The sequence below is a fragment of the Papio anubis genome, chromosome 2 (assembly GCF_008728515.1).
Source record: "Papio anubis isolate 15944 chromosome 2, Panubis1.0, whole genome shotgun sequence".
In the NCBI taxonomy this organism is placed as follows: domain Eukaryota; kingdom Metazoa; phylum Chordata; class Mammalia; order Primates; family Cercopithecidae; genus Papio; species Papio anubis.
In genome coordinates, this window is record NC_044977.1 from 141,467,936 (window position 1) to 141,483,258 (window position 15,323).

The 15,323-nt window shown below is 35.1% G+C and overlaps 1 protein-coding gene across 4 annotated transcripts in view; it reads right to left on the minus strand.

Moving 5' to 3' along the window:
* The window catches only part of TSC22D2 (TSC22 domain family member 2), a 53,873-nt gene that overhangs the window by 11,470 nt on the left and 27,080 nt on the right, over positions 1-15,323 (minus strand). For 2 of the 4 annotated variants that reach the window (XR_644035.4, XR_644036.4), the window contains one exon: positions 11,956-12,112. The exons of the other annotated variants lie outside the window; for them this stretch is intronic. The gene's annotated coding sequence lies outside the window, so the exon portion shown is untranslated. The remainder of the gene's footprint in view (positions 1-11,955; positions 12,113-15,323) is intronic. 4 annotated transcript variants of the gene reach the window in all.

Here is a 15,323-nt window from a genome sequence, read left to right on the forward strand (position 1 = left end):
ATTTCTTTAATACTTTGGTGAGAGAGGACTATGTAACTGCATGCCTAATTTTTTTTTTAAAGTTAAAAAGTCTCTAATAATTTTCCTAAAATCTGTAAGACCAGATGCCCAATAGAAAAATGGAGGGAATTCACACTGAACATTAACAAGAAAGACATGAAAAAAGACTCAACATCTGAATCATAAAATAAAAATACAAATTAAAACTATAATGTAATACTATTTTCCAAAACAGATTTCTCTCCTTTTCCCTCTCTTCTCTCCCGACCTCCCCTTAATTATTCACTCTTTAAGCCAGCAATCATTCATCTGGGAATTTATCCTCTAGATACTTTATATACATAGCAAATAATGTATTTAACAAGGCTACTCATTACAACACTGTTTATAACAGCAACACTTCTGGTTAAATGAATCATGGCATAGCCATCCATTCAATTAAATAGTATGCATCTATTAAAGAACCATGAAGATACTTTTCTAAGTACTGAGATGGGAATAATGTATCCTGGAGATCTTTAAAAGTAAAGGTACAGATGTGTGTACAATACATTATAATTTACATTAAGGAAGATAATACACATTGGTTTTCTTATATACACATAAAGAAGGATATACACACATTAAGGAAGTGGCTATCTGTTTGGGAAGGCAGACGGATGCAGGACAGAGATAGAAGCAAGAGTACTTTTACATCTTGAAGAACAATGAAAACCGTGTTCCAAAATGAAAATGACTCATGAAGGAGCTATCTTGTACAGTGTAAACTCCAGACATGAACAAATGGCAGACAGGAAAAGTAATGATAGAAAATAGGAAAGGGAGAAAGGAGGGAAGAGGTGCCAACTCTATTTTCTCTAGGAACTATTTCATTCTGCAAGATAAGGTACTATATTCAACAAACAAAACAATGATCAACGTAAGTGATATCTGTGATTTGTAAAAATTCCGTTTCTTGGTTTAGAGTGAATTATAACCATCTGCAAATATGATGTAAATTATGATTATAGCTCCCAGTACAGTGATTTCTGTTTATTCGAAGTAAATCTGGTAAGCAAATGATAAAAATTTGCGGTAAAGATCTATACTACAAAAAGTTATGTAAACTTACACAATAAAAACTACATTAAAAATTTATCCCCCAATATATATACAAGATTAAAATTAACATTATCTTCTTTATCCAGATCTCTTTCACATTTCCAAGTTATGATATTTTGGGGGGATCATTTTAATATTTGGTAGTAAAATTCTGATAAAATTACATTTCTCTTGTAGAGCCATTTTAAAGAAACTTCATATTAAAACTAGCTGAACTAAAAATCGACGAAAATATTCAAAATCGAAGAGATAAGAATTTAGTCTGGAAAAATTGAAGACTGGCACAAAAGTAAAATTTGCACAGCAGTTTCACTATTTATGCAGTCCAAATATTCCAAACAAAGTTAAATATCCTATTTCAAGTTAACACTTAAATGTTATAATAATATAGAGTTACATTTATTTAAGATACTTGACTTTGTGTGCTAGCTAGTTGTTTTTTAGAGATGGGGTCTTGATCTGATGCCCAGGCTGGAGTGCTGTGGCATGATCTTGGTTCACTGCAGCCTCAAACTCCTGGGCTCAAGCAATCCTCCTACTTCAGTCTCAGTCAACCGAGCAGCTGGAACTACAGGTGTGCGCCACCATTCCCAGCTGATTTTTAAAATCTGTTGTTTAGAAACAGGGCCTCATCCTGTTGCCCAGGGTGGTCTCTAACTCCTGGGCTAAAGCAATCCTCCCACCTCAGCCTCCTGAGTAGCTACGATTACAGGAACCAGTCATCCTACCTAGCATTATTTCTTATTAGATGAAATCATTACTTCTTAATAGACTAACAATAGGCAAGGTTTAACAGGTTGAAAAGATTATTTCCTTCCTCTAAGATCTAAGAAAGGACAGGATAAAGGGATATGAGGAGGGTGGCATTTTCCTTGATATTGAAGTACTTAACATTTAGAGCAGGCTCTCTTGAAAGAAATTTCATTTTACTGTTTACATGGCAGCAACTACCTAATCTGATGACAGTATATTATTGAGGAGTGAATAATACATACCAAGTAATTGGTAATACATACCAATAATAAGCTCAAATTAAAAACTTGACACTATAATACCTGCTACTTTAAATTATTTCTTGGGGACTGGAAAAATAGTATAAGACTGACAGTTACCTAGACTTAGATGTACACTGGTACCTCAGAGGAAAAAAAGGGTGAGAGGAATCAGAAAATATTTCAAGTTTCAATTGAAGCACACCGAATCTTGAGAGATCAGTGAGATGATAAGGGAAAGAGACTATCTATGACAAAGAAAATGCTAAGGATGCCTAGGGCTTTATTCTTGGAGCAACTAGGAGTTGGCTGGTGTATTACAGAAGGTGGCTACATTTTGGGGAGGATGAAGTGGGGTGAGGAGTAGGTGGTGCAAATAAAGATGTGCAAATAAAGCGCTGCAAATAAAGATGAGAAAAGAAATTTAAGTTTCACTTGGGACTACTGAATTTGGAGACATGGAAATGTAGAATCCTGTTGGAGAAATACAGAGAGAAGGCTGCTGGAAATAGGTATTGAGAATTCCAGAGTAGTCTCTGGCCTAGAAATCTAGATTTGAAAGCTGTAAGAATGCAGTACACGGCTCAAACCATAGGAGAAGACAAACCTGCACAAACAATGAAAAGACAAGTGGGGCCAAAACACTGGAGAACACTAACATGTAAAGAGTCATGGAAAAAGATGGGCTTGGGAAGAAACTATTCTTATGAATGCTACTTATTCATCTAATGGCCTCACATTTGCCTCCTCATTCTCAACATATTATTTCTTTTTATTAAAGTCATTCTTATTTAGATACCTTGTTTAAATATCTTCTCAATCCCATTTCTACAATGAGACTTGACTAAAGTAAAAATGAGACTATCCCCTTTGGTATATGTATATACCAAAAGCCAAATACCAGTGAAAAGTACGTAAGTTTTGCTCATCTTTTCATTTTGTCTCTTTCTTTTCTTTATGACTATTTCTTGAAAGTGCAGAAATGTTAGTTAAAATAGCTTTTTAGAAAAAGTATAATTCTATGAACAATGTATTTGACAAAGTAAAATTATATTAGGCTAGTCACTAGGATTTCGTGACTACAATTTGCTCCGAAGTTATTAACTAATTTTTCTTTGCTACTTTAAGTCTCCTTCCTAATCTGTCCCCCAAAGTCCAAGTACAGTAATAAATAAAGGTTGTCACGGAACCGTTTCAAAATAGGGCGAAACTCAGAAGAATATCATCAGGTTTTTAAAGAGACAGTTGCTTGATTCTGATTTAGACTAAAGGGAGAGCACCAAGCATGGTCATCATTCCTTAGGGAAATGAACAGAATATATCATATTGGGGGTGGGGGGGAAGCCTAGTCTTTATTTTTAATAAACCAATGAATGTTTTCCATTTGGAATATTTTCTAAAATTATAGTGGATTGGGTTCAAGCAAGGAATTACATCTTTCTTTTTAAAAATGTTTTTTTGTTGTTTGTAGAGACAGATCTCACTCTGTTGCCCATGCTAGTTTCAAACTACTGGGCTCAAGCGATCCTCCTGCCCTGGCCTCCCAAAGTGTTGGGATTATAAGCGTGTGCCACTGTACCCAGCCATGGATTACACTTTTCACTTTCAACAAATATAAAGGCAACGCTCTAAATATAGGCCTTGAAGAATTAAAGTTGACTACGTTTCAGTTTACTATCTCTTGTCTAAAGTATTTTCTGTTCTCTACTTCATTCTGGGGTCAGACATTGAGGGGTAAGACAACCTCTCACTCAGCAGTTGCCTAGCCTAAGCAAAAAGTTGAATTCAGAAAGAATAATAAAATGGTTTAAAAGCATAGGCTTTAGAATTAGACTAGGTTTTTTTTTTTTTTTTTGGAGACGGAGTCTTGATATGTTGCCTAGGCTGGAGTGCAGTGGCACGATCTCAGCTCACCACAACCTCCACCTCCCGGGTTCAAGTGATTCCCCTGCCTCAGCCTCCGAAGTAGTTGGGACTACAAATGCACACCACCATGCCCAGTTATTTTTGTATTTTCAGTAGGAATGGGGTTTCACTATGTTGGCCAGGCTGGTCTCAAACTCCTGACCTCGTGATCCACCTGTCTCCGCCTCCCAAAGTGCTGGAATTACAAGTGTGAGGCTAGCTGACTTTTAATCCAAACTCCACCCACTTACTGGTGGGGTGATCCTAGCAAGTTAACATACTGAAACTAGTTACCTCAACTATAAAATGGGATACAGTTGTACATATATTAAAGGACTGCTATAAGGATTATGTGAGACTGTTTACAACAGTACACACAACAACCCAATTAGTTCCTTTTATCATTTGGATCAATTTGGATTTTGACACTTTATAAGGTCTACTTTCCCAGTGTATCTTGGGAAAATTAAATAAGAGTTAATCTCCCAATGCAGTGAAACATGAATAAAAATCAATTATGATTAGTATTAAGAAACAGGTTTTATATTTATGTTTCACCCAAAATAAAATCCTAGTTATTCCTTAACAAATTGATTTTTTTGTATTCAATTAGATGTTAAAGATTTAATGCAGCCACAAAATACATGTTAACAAAAATTGTTTGACTTGAGATTTACATTTACAAAGCTTATTATTATTATTATTATTAGTATTATTTGAGACAGAGTCTTCCTTTTGTCACCCAGGCTGGAGTGCAATGGCATGATCTCTGCTCACTGCAACCTCTGCCTCCTGGGTTCAAGTGATTCTCCTGTACAAGGCTTATTAAACACAGGATCCCTGTGGATTGGACGTCAATAACGTTCTTATGGATCTTCTTTGGGATCTTGGTGTTTCATTATTTAGAGTAAAATAAACTTATCTTACTGTGGGAAATTTTTCCAAAAGCCACTGAAATATAACCAATTTAATTCAAATAAAAATTTCCAAAAAAGGGTATTTAAAAATATCCCAGGTCTTCCCTTAGTACTGTTATATGAAAATTCAACACTAAATATTACTAAAAGCAAGTAAGAAAAGTGGTATAAAGTGTTGTTTGCTTTTAAACAAATTATTACCTTAGCTAAGAATCACTGCTTTAGAATTACCTTATTCAAAAAGGGATTCTGATGTAAAGCAGAAAACAGCACTACTATAAAATCTAAAGGGTCATTAGGTTTTTTTCACTCAAGCAAAACTGTACTCAAGTAGGCACATTTTCAGAGACAAAAAGTTTGACATCCAAGTTTTTATCATTTCAGTCTAGATTCATGTCCTTGAATTCTTTTAGGCAATAACAATTCTAATAATTAAGACATGGTGAATGATAGAATTTTACAACTGTTTGTGTGAAATCTTTTATGATGAATTCTACACTTACATCATGACCTGAAATTTGTTAAATCGATTTAGATTCCAGAGATAAGACTGTCACTTGAGATGGAATGCTCCACCTACATTTTCCTTAGCCTTCTTCCTTTCTTGCCAACAGGCTCCACTTCTCTGATTCATCCATGATTTTTTGTCTTTATCAAATGTTCCTTTCTCTTGAATTAAACCTTAAAAGCAGAAACTGTCCATCTCCAGGATCTACTTATTACAACACTACTCTGCATATAATTGATAGTAAACATATTACTTGAAGAAAAAGACAGAATACAACCTACAATATATTATCTAATATATATTTTTATAAATTTGGTATAAACAGATGTTATATTGGGCTCATCATGCCAGGACAAAGATCTAAGAAATTAACCAACTATTTAAACTATTAGAAACTAATTAAGAGTATCGCTGGAACAGAGTAAAATATGGGCAGACCTCAAGACTTTTTTTCTCGCTAATAAAGGTAAGTTTTTGATGTTCCTTGAATCTGGTTGTTACCCACTGAGAAAGAAGAAAAGTGTGCCAGTTTCTATACAGTATAGGCAAGTGATGTAAATAGAAAAACGGTTTTAAGTTTGAGTAACAGAAAAGGGCTAGGCTCTATGAATTTCCAGGTTACTGTTGCCATGGCCAGTGAAACTTGGTAACTCCATATACTGATCATGATGATGACTAAATCACAGAAGACTTCATGGACAATAAAGTGGATGTTAAAAACTCTTAATGATCTTAAGATAAAAACCTTGACAGAGACTTTTTTACATTAGAATCATGGATTTAAGGAGAAACCATTTGTAAATCTAGTGAAAAGATTGGTTGTAAAATCATGCCTCATAGTATCTATTTATGGGTTCTCTCAGCTGACTAATCTTACTTTCTATTCAATCAAAATTAGGTCTACAGGGAGAATTAAAAATCCTAAAGGCTTTTGGTCAGATAAAAAAGACAATTCAAACTACCATGCCTTTAAGCATGACTCATGAATAAGTGCAAGTTCTATGTAAACTAGACCAAGGAGTCTGAAGATATTCACATTTATTTCACTCTTTTTACATTGAGGATCACGTCACACATAAAGGTTTCCCACGAAGTCCTTGTATCATCACCACAATCAATAAGTAGAGAAACGTCCTTGTGATCTCTAAGGTATTAAGCAATGTCTCCTTATCCATTTTTGAAAAAGAACTTTAGGACTATGTACTAAAACCAGTGACTTACGGCCATGAACTGGAAACCACATTCTTGATTATAGCAGCTATGAAAATACAGAAATAACTAGAGGATGTATCCAGTTCAATATCTCCACAGACTTTTTAGTGCTGCTTATATACGCTTTAAGTGATGGCAATCATTTGATTTCTCTGCTTCACATTTCAAGATTCTGTTTTACAGAAAGGGTTTATGGGAGGTTTATAAATACAAAAATAGACCAGGATGCAAAGTAAGATATCACTGGAGGTGTTGAGAGACTAGATGACAACTTGGAAGGAACACTAGACATGATCCAAGTACAGGATAGGTGGTTAGAATAAATGACCACTAAATTCCCTTCTAACTCAGCTTTATAATTCAAAACTCAGAAGATAAATTCGGAGAGGTGGTATTAAATAAAAGGGCATTCGGCCGGGCGCGGTGGCTCAACCCTGTAATCCCAGCACTTTGGGAGGCCGAGGCGGGTGGATCACGAGGTCAGGAGATCGAGACCATCCTGGCTAACATGGTGAAACCCCGTCTCTACTAAAAATACAAAAAACTAGCCGGGCGTGGTGGCGGGCGCCTGTAGTCCCAGCTACTCGGAGGCTGAGGCAGGAGAATGGCGTAAACCCGGGAGGCGGAGCTTGCAGTGAGCTGAGATCTCGCCACTGCACTCCAGCCTGGGTGACACAGCGAGACTCCGTCTCAAAAAAAATAAATAAATAAATAAAAAATAAATAAAAGGGCATTGGTTCTGGAGTTATATCCACTTTGGAATCCCATCTCTCATCTTAGTTTATAACACAGTCTTGCTGTCTCCCAGGTTGGAATGCAATGGCGCCATTATAGCTCTCTGCTGCCTTAAACTCCTGGGCTCAAGTGATCCTTCTGCCTCAGTGGGATTACAGGCATGTGCCATGATGTCTAGCTAATTTTTCTTTTTTGCGGGTAGGGACAAGGTTACTCAAGCTGCTCCTGAACTCCTGGCTTTAAGCAGTCCTCCTGCCTTGGACTCTCAAAGTGCTGGGATTAAAGGCTTGAGCCACTGCACCAAAACTGAGATATGACTTTAGACAAGCTAATATTTAGCCTCCCCAAAGGACAATAATAGGACCGGGTACTGGGATTCAGAGATAATGCATTAGTATCTGGCACATGGTAAACACTTACCATGTTACCTAATAACTTGCAGTAATAATTTATAGTGGTCAAAATCTAAATGTCATGAAATACACAAGAAACACTGACTTAGGAGTTAGGTAATGTGGTTTCTACATTTGAGTCTTGTCTCTAATTCCATACAATAATCTCTAACATTATTTTCAAATACCAAATTTTGTGATGCTACATTCCAAAGGGGTTGTAATGAACTTAAAACATTTATCAGACACGGGGGATACGTCAAATAAACATAATTCCAGAGTTTGTGAGTTTACAATTAGTGCAGGAGATATACAAGATGTTAAGGGTGATAAGTGCTAAGACAGAGCAAGATCTGAGAGGGTGTTCTGGGGCCACATAATCAAGCTCTTGGATCAGGAAAGAGGAAGTGACACAGTTGGGTGGAGAAAAAAAAGACAGGTACAAAAAAATGTTCCAAGTAAGAACAGTAGGTGCAGTTGGCCACATTAGAAAACTCAAACGACAAGGACCAGTCAGAAGGTTGTTGCATTTTCACATAAGAAAGGATAGTGCACTGAATGGGGACAAGAGATGGATAGGCTGGCAAAACACTCAGGAGGCAGACATGGCAGTACTTTGTGATTAACTGGCTATGAGAGATCAGGGAAGTTTGAATGTAAGGAGAGATACCTAGGCTGGAAGTAATGGGTTTGAGCACCTTAGAGCACAAAGGTGACTTCCTATAGCATAAAGATGGTATGTGCCTGGAAGCCATCTATAAGCTCTTATTACGATGAAGAATGTAAGAAGAAGATAGCATTCTGATGACTCCTTTATTTATTTATTTATTGAGACCAAGTCTCACTCTGTTGCCCAGGCAGGAGTGGAGTGGTGTGATCATGGCTCAATTGCAGCCTTGACTTCTCAGGCCCAAGCAATCCTCCCACCTCAGCCTCCCAAGTAGCTGAGACCACAGGTGTGCATCACCATGCCCAGCAAATTATTTCTGTAGAGATAACTCCCTATGTTGTCCAGGCTGGTCTTGAACTCCTGGGCTCAAGTGATCCTCCCACCTCAGTCTCCTAAAGAGCTGGGATTATAGACATGAGCCACCATGCCCGGCCTCCAATAATATTTAAAAGAACAGACAGAAGGGAAAGTCTGCCAACTGGTCTGAGAAGCAACAACCAGCAAGGCAGAAGGAAAAACAGGAGGGAATGGTATCACAGATAACAAATATCAGTTAAAAATTAAAACCTATCACGTATCAGTATTAGCTTTAGTTTTAACTAAATAGTTTAAAAACTATTGAAAATCTACTTATCTACCATGATTGCAACTATTAATATATATGTATTCCAAGTCTGGGAATATGCAAACAGTAAGATGGTAATTGTTAAAAACTTGGATTAAGTATGATTATTCTTATTCTATTTTCCAAATTTCCCAGTTTGAATTTTGAAAAGGCAAACATATTACTACTACAGAAGTTGGGGTACAAATGTATTATTTAAAAAAAAAAAAAAAGACTTTTAGATAGAATTCTCATATTCTGATGACCTATCAAGTTGTGCATTTTTAACCATGGTGCTAAAGAAACAGTTTATACTAGATCTGCAGACTGTTTCAACATCACTCAGAAGCAAACAAATTTTAAGCAGTACTATTTATTGTAGATTCAACCTTTTATTATTAACACTTAAAAATAGGGAAAAGGTTATAAGGCATGGAGCTCATCTGAGAGTAAAATTAAACCAACAAAAAGGATATGACAAAGTACAAGAGAAAACAAAACCAAAAAATCTCATGTATCCCCCAAAATTAATTTTGCCTGATAAATGCTTTAAAAGTGGGCCAAAAAAAGAGGTTTCTCAATAGAATTATTCACAACTAAAGGCAAATGGAAAACTCTCACATAGCATTTAATAAGGGTTTTACATGCAATATATCCCACTATCCCAAGAAATATCTGCAGTTCAAAGCTGCTTTTTAAATCAATGCTTCCTAGTGTTTGCTGTTTATAAATCCTAAATATGAAAGGATGAGTTCCTTAATAACACTATTCTAATAAGTACTAAGACTTTTCTTTAAAAAAACACACATATATTTGCATATATTCATAAGCATTAAATCTGAAAAGAATTTATTTTTTAATGCAATTAATACTTAACTTTTAGATAGTAAGCAACCTCCAACATTTATTTTTTGGCAAATACTTTAAAAGATAGTTTTGTAATGGAGGATGACCCATTGCTACTTAAGTTCAAGATAAATCAAATTTATGAATTCACATCTTCATACAATATAAAATTCTCCTTTATCTTATCCTTCAAGTTTTCAGAGGATATCAGCATACCAGCATACTGATACCCAGGTTCCAGTTAGTAATAAGATTTGAATTCTAGCTCCAGAACTCAACGGCTATGTGGCTTGAGCAAGTTACTTAACTTCCCTAAGCTTTCAATTTTCTTCTCTGTAAACTGAGGATATTGATAATGTCTATTAATATATGACTTTGTGAAAATTAAATGAGATAACGTGCCAAAAATATTCAGCACAGTGCCTGACACTCAGTGGCCAAAATACAACTACTTTGCAGAAAAATCCAATTGACCCTTGAGCACAGAGACTGACAGTACGAAATTCCTAAACTAAATGTGGCTTGGCTCTGATTTGTCCCATCAGTCTAATGGGCATTTATAGTAACCCAGCACTGAATAAACATCAGTAAGAGTCATAGGATCAATGTTCTTGCTAGAAATTTTTCACGAGTCATACTTAGGTGTCTAACAAGGATTGTCCTTTTGACACAAAACATTCACTAGCAATGTTTCCTAACTGTTTTTGACAGACAAAAATCTGACAAACGCCCTGAAAAAAAAATCTGACAAATGCTCTGAACCTTTCACAGAAAAGTGAACATAAAAAAATTCTACCCAAAATTCCACATGGTTCATGATCTCCTGAATCCCAACCACTGACTACTAAATATGGATATCCTGTACTAGAGAAATTAGAAATTATTTTCCTGATTATCAAAGTTATGTAGATTATAGAAAATAAAGAAAATACAAAAGTATATGGAATAAGAGATAACTTAATTAGTTTGTTGTATTTCCCTCCAGACTACTATTGATTGTAATTACTAGCTTAAGGGACTTAAGCTTACAGAATGTAATGAAATCATGGAATACTATATCAGAAACAATTCAGAATATTATTCAAAAGGCAGAATGGGCAAGGGATAAAATAACATGTCTCTGGTTAAGGATAAAGTTGGAATATATATATAGTGGCCTGTTTAGCTGATATCAACCCATACCTTCTGGCTTTTTTGGAAAATAATTAATTTCAAATAATTATTGACTGACATGCAGGATATGTATACCACACTTCAATGAAAACATGAATTCTACGATTATATGACCTTGGACAAATAATCCAGACTCCTTTTCTTCATCTACAAAATATTATGATCTTCAGATTAAAAGGTATAAGGTCTTATCCTGAGCTAAACTCTACCCTTCCAATGGTCACCCTACAAAATACGGCTGTATAAAACAAAGCAAAATAAGAAAGTGCACAAAACAAAGTAGTTTTTTTCTAAGCAGAATACAATTCTGAGAGAAAATTAATTTTCAGGGAATATAAAAAATGTGCAATGACTTCTAATGTATCATTTTCATATGATATCAGCATCTTAGGTATTCTCAATGTAAGAACTGAAAAAATTTTCTTGGCTTTATTTTAGACATTTAGAGGAAACATGTCTTTTATTAAGAAATAAAATCCCCCAAAGCAATACAATGAAGCTATATATTATTAAGAAAAATTGATTTTTTTTTTAAAGAAAAGATGAATATATTATTTCTCAAATATCTCCTGGTATAACACCTAGAAAGTATTTGGGTTCTTCACTATATTGTAGGCATCTACAGCAGATGCAATAGCAGTATTTTAATAATCTTACTATAATACAGGATTTCACTTTCTTTTTTTAAACTGATGTATTTAGTAAACACCACTGCAAAGATACGGTCTTCAGCCTCAAGAGACTTTGAAAGGCTTACATACTCCAAATATTTAAAATTCCAAGTTTTAACTTATATTTAATATTGTAATCTTACACAATGTGCTCATTTTGTTCATAAATATTCATCTCAATACAATAACATCAGGTATAATACATAAAATCTAAGCCATTAAGTCTTACCAATTTATGACCTGATGACACTCTTGTGGACAACATTCAGTCCTTAGAAGCTAGAATAACCCTCCAACCATGTGAGGGCATCACAACTTTTAAACTTTCGGCTTTCGATCATTATTATGTCACATTCCTCCTCCGATGCTGAATTCTAAAAAAAATTCTAGCAAAGAGTTTAAGTAAATAAGTGTTTTAATCAAATAGCCTTTAAAAATCTTTTATAGCAAAATTTTATGTTTTACCATGATTATACAACTGATATTTTGTACTTTAAAAAATGAAAATAAATTTCATATTTGATCTGGAAAATTCAAACTTTAAATTTCAACATGGATTTTCAGGCCATCAGGATACTTGTTAGTAAAGAGTAAAGTAGAAATGGAACCAATTAAAGGTTTAAGATCATGATCCAGAAATTATGATTTAACACCATAACCTGATACAAACAGCTTTGTAGTCCTGTAGAACGGCATTTGAGTTCTATTGTTTGGTCCACATCCATGTATATGAGTTTCTTATTTTATTTTATTTATTTATTTATTTATTTATTTAGAGACGGAGTCTCACTCTGTCGCCCAGGCTGGAGTGCAGTGGCGCGATCTCGGCTCACTGCAACCTCCACCTCCTGGGTTCAAGCAATTCTCCTGTCTCAGCCTCCTGAGTAGGTGGGATTACAGGCACGTGCCACCACACCCGGAGAATTTTCTTTTTTTGTATTTTTAGTAGAGACAGGGTTTCACTATGTTAGCCAGGATGGTCTCGATCTCTGACCTCGTGATCTGCCCACCTCGGCCTCCCAAAGTGCTAGGATTACAGGCATGAGCCACCATGCTGGGCCGAGTTTCTAGATTTACAGCATGGGTGGCTGGATCAGTAACAATCCATACCGATCATTTAAGTGCTTAAGAAAGAATTCCATTTTTATATCTAAATCTTCATCTGTCTCTACTATCCCCGATTTTGAAAACAGACAACATAATGGCAAGAATTAAAATTTTATTATGTGCTTTATGTAATTGACATAACAATGTATCCTATGCAGCAGTGGTCACTATTGCTCATCTGTATATGGGCAGGGAAGAAAACTGGAGGAAGGATGATTTAATAATGGCAAAAATCACTTCATTAAAAATATCGTGTTAAATTTATTAAATTTTACCAGAAGGTTTTCAATTGGGCATCTATGCCAATCACTGAAGAATAGTATCATTAATAACATTTTCTATCTGATAAGAATGTACATTTATATTTTTGGTTGCCAGTAATCCACAGAAAAGGAAATCCATAGATTTGTGGGCATAGTTTTGCCTAAATTAACTCCCTAAATAAAACACTATAAAGGGGCAGAGGGGATGGGAGAAAGAAAAGGGCCCTTACTGAGGATGATCAATACGCATAAAGCTATAGAAAACTGAAAGACAGCATTGCTCTGCAGCTATCTAAAAAGATACTTGACCCGAATGTACAGGTTGGCTCATGCTGTTGCAGATTTTAACTTTCAATGGAACTTTTCTATTACACATGGTCACTTAAGTCTCTCACATAGCCTGAAAAATTATTAGAATTTTTCCAATATAATCTTTCCAAATGTAATCTCACAACACATTTGACTTCAATATAAATCATACAACTTTATTTTGTCTTCTATGAAAGCACAGCCTTATAATGTAATCACCTGGTGAAGGCAAAAATCCGTATTTATGAGGATAAGTAGTTTAAAGTTGTGGTCATTTCATTAACATATTACCAAACGTTTCTAGAAAGTGTTAATAAAACTCTTATCTCCTATCAACTAATATACTAAAAATTTTTAAATCTTTTGAAGATTTACTTTTTATAGGACAAACATACAGTCATATTTAGTAAAGTAAATACTTCCTGAAATACTTATCTATAATGCTGGTAAATCTGCTTGTCTGCAAGGCTTTGATTTAAGGTCATTTAAAGGGCCGACTGCTTGACCCTTTGTTAAAGGGCCTGCCAACAAAAAAGCCTTGTTATGGTAAATGCTTAGAAAGTATTTTTGGAAGATACAATTAAACCAGTCATGTGAAGCAGTTATTTTACTGCGAAAACGTACAAAAAAAAATTTTTTTAAGAGTGTGTACATTACACAAATGTATGGTTAAATCAGGACTTTAGAACTGTATACATTTTAAAAGATACAAAACTTATGTATCAAAATTTTCCTAAGCATATAATTTCAAAACTAGTTGTTACCAAGTCCAGGGTCATATTTCAAGAGTTTAAATCATTAAATTCCAACATACAGGACATCCTTATTAACAACCTGAAATGAAACTGGGTAAAGTGGTTACAGATGAACAGCATTCAGATTAACCAGATACCCTTTAAAATTTAAAATTAGAATTATTCCTAAAAATGAGTATTTAATGAGAAAACTGTACTAATATTATCAATCATAATCTTGACTCTCTGGCAAGACTGCTACCAAAACCAAATCCCACGTATTCCCTATAGTTTTTTATCATTTCCTTTTGTGAGAAGGTGAATCTATATTAAAAGAAAAAAACAGTGAAAGGGGAGGAAGGTGGATGATTTATAATTTCCAAGTAATTACTTGAAAATGGATATGCTAAATCAAACAGGTCTACAAGAGTTCCTAAAGGAACCTGGTTTCCTAATGAATGTGCTTATCTTAGTTTGACAGAAAATTTTGTTTTCAGGTTTAAACCACATTTCCTTAAAAGATTCCGAAAATTCTACAAGATTATCCATTAATATAGCCATATTTTCACCCTGCTGTTCAAAAAAGTTCACTACATTGTTTGGAGAAATCCTAGCCATGATAAACCAATGCTTGGTCAGAAATACTTATTTTTAAATGGAAAAAGGGGGCAAACAGGGCAATCCTTTATGTCCTCCAATAAATTACACAGAGTCATTCCATAGGTTATATATTGAAAAAAAAATAAACTTTAAAATATCAAAGATAAATTTACTTTAAAAATTAGTACAAATGTACCTAAATAAAAATAAAACTGCTGGGAAGACAGTATGTTCCAAAAAATTAACATATAAAAAGACGGGCCAGGTGCAGTGGCTCACGCCTGTAAGCCCAGCACTTTGGGACACCAAGGTGGTGGATCATTTGAGGTCAGGAGTTCAAGACCAGTCTGACCAACATGGAGAAACCCCATCTCTACTAAAAAATACAAAAATTAGGCAGGCATGGTGGTGGGCACCCATAATCCCAGCTACTCAGGAGGCTGAGGTAGGAGAATCGCTTGAACCCGGGAGGTGGAGGTTGCAGTGAGCCAAGATCGCACCACTGCACTCCAGCTTGGGTGACAGAGCAAGACTCCATCTCAAAAAAATAATAATAAAATAAAAAAGACACACATAAAAAGACA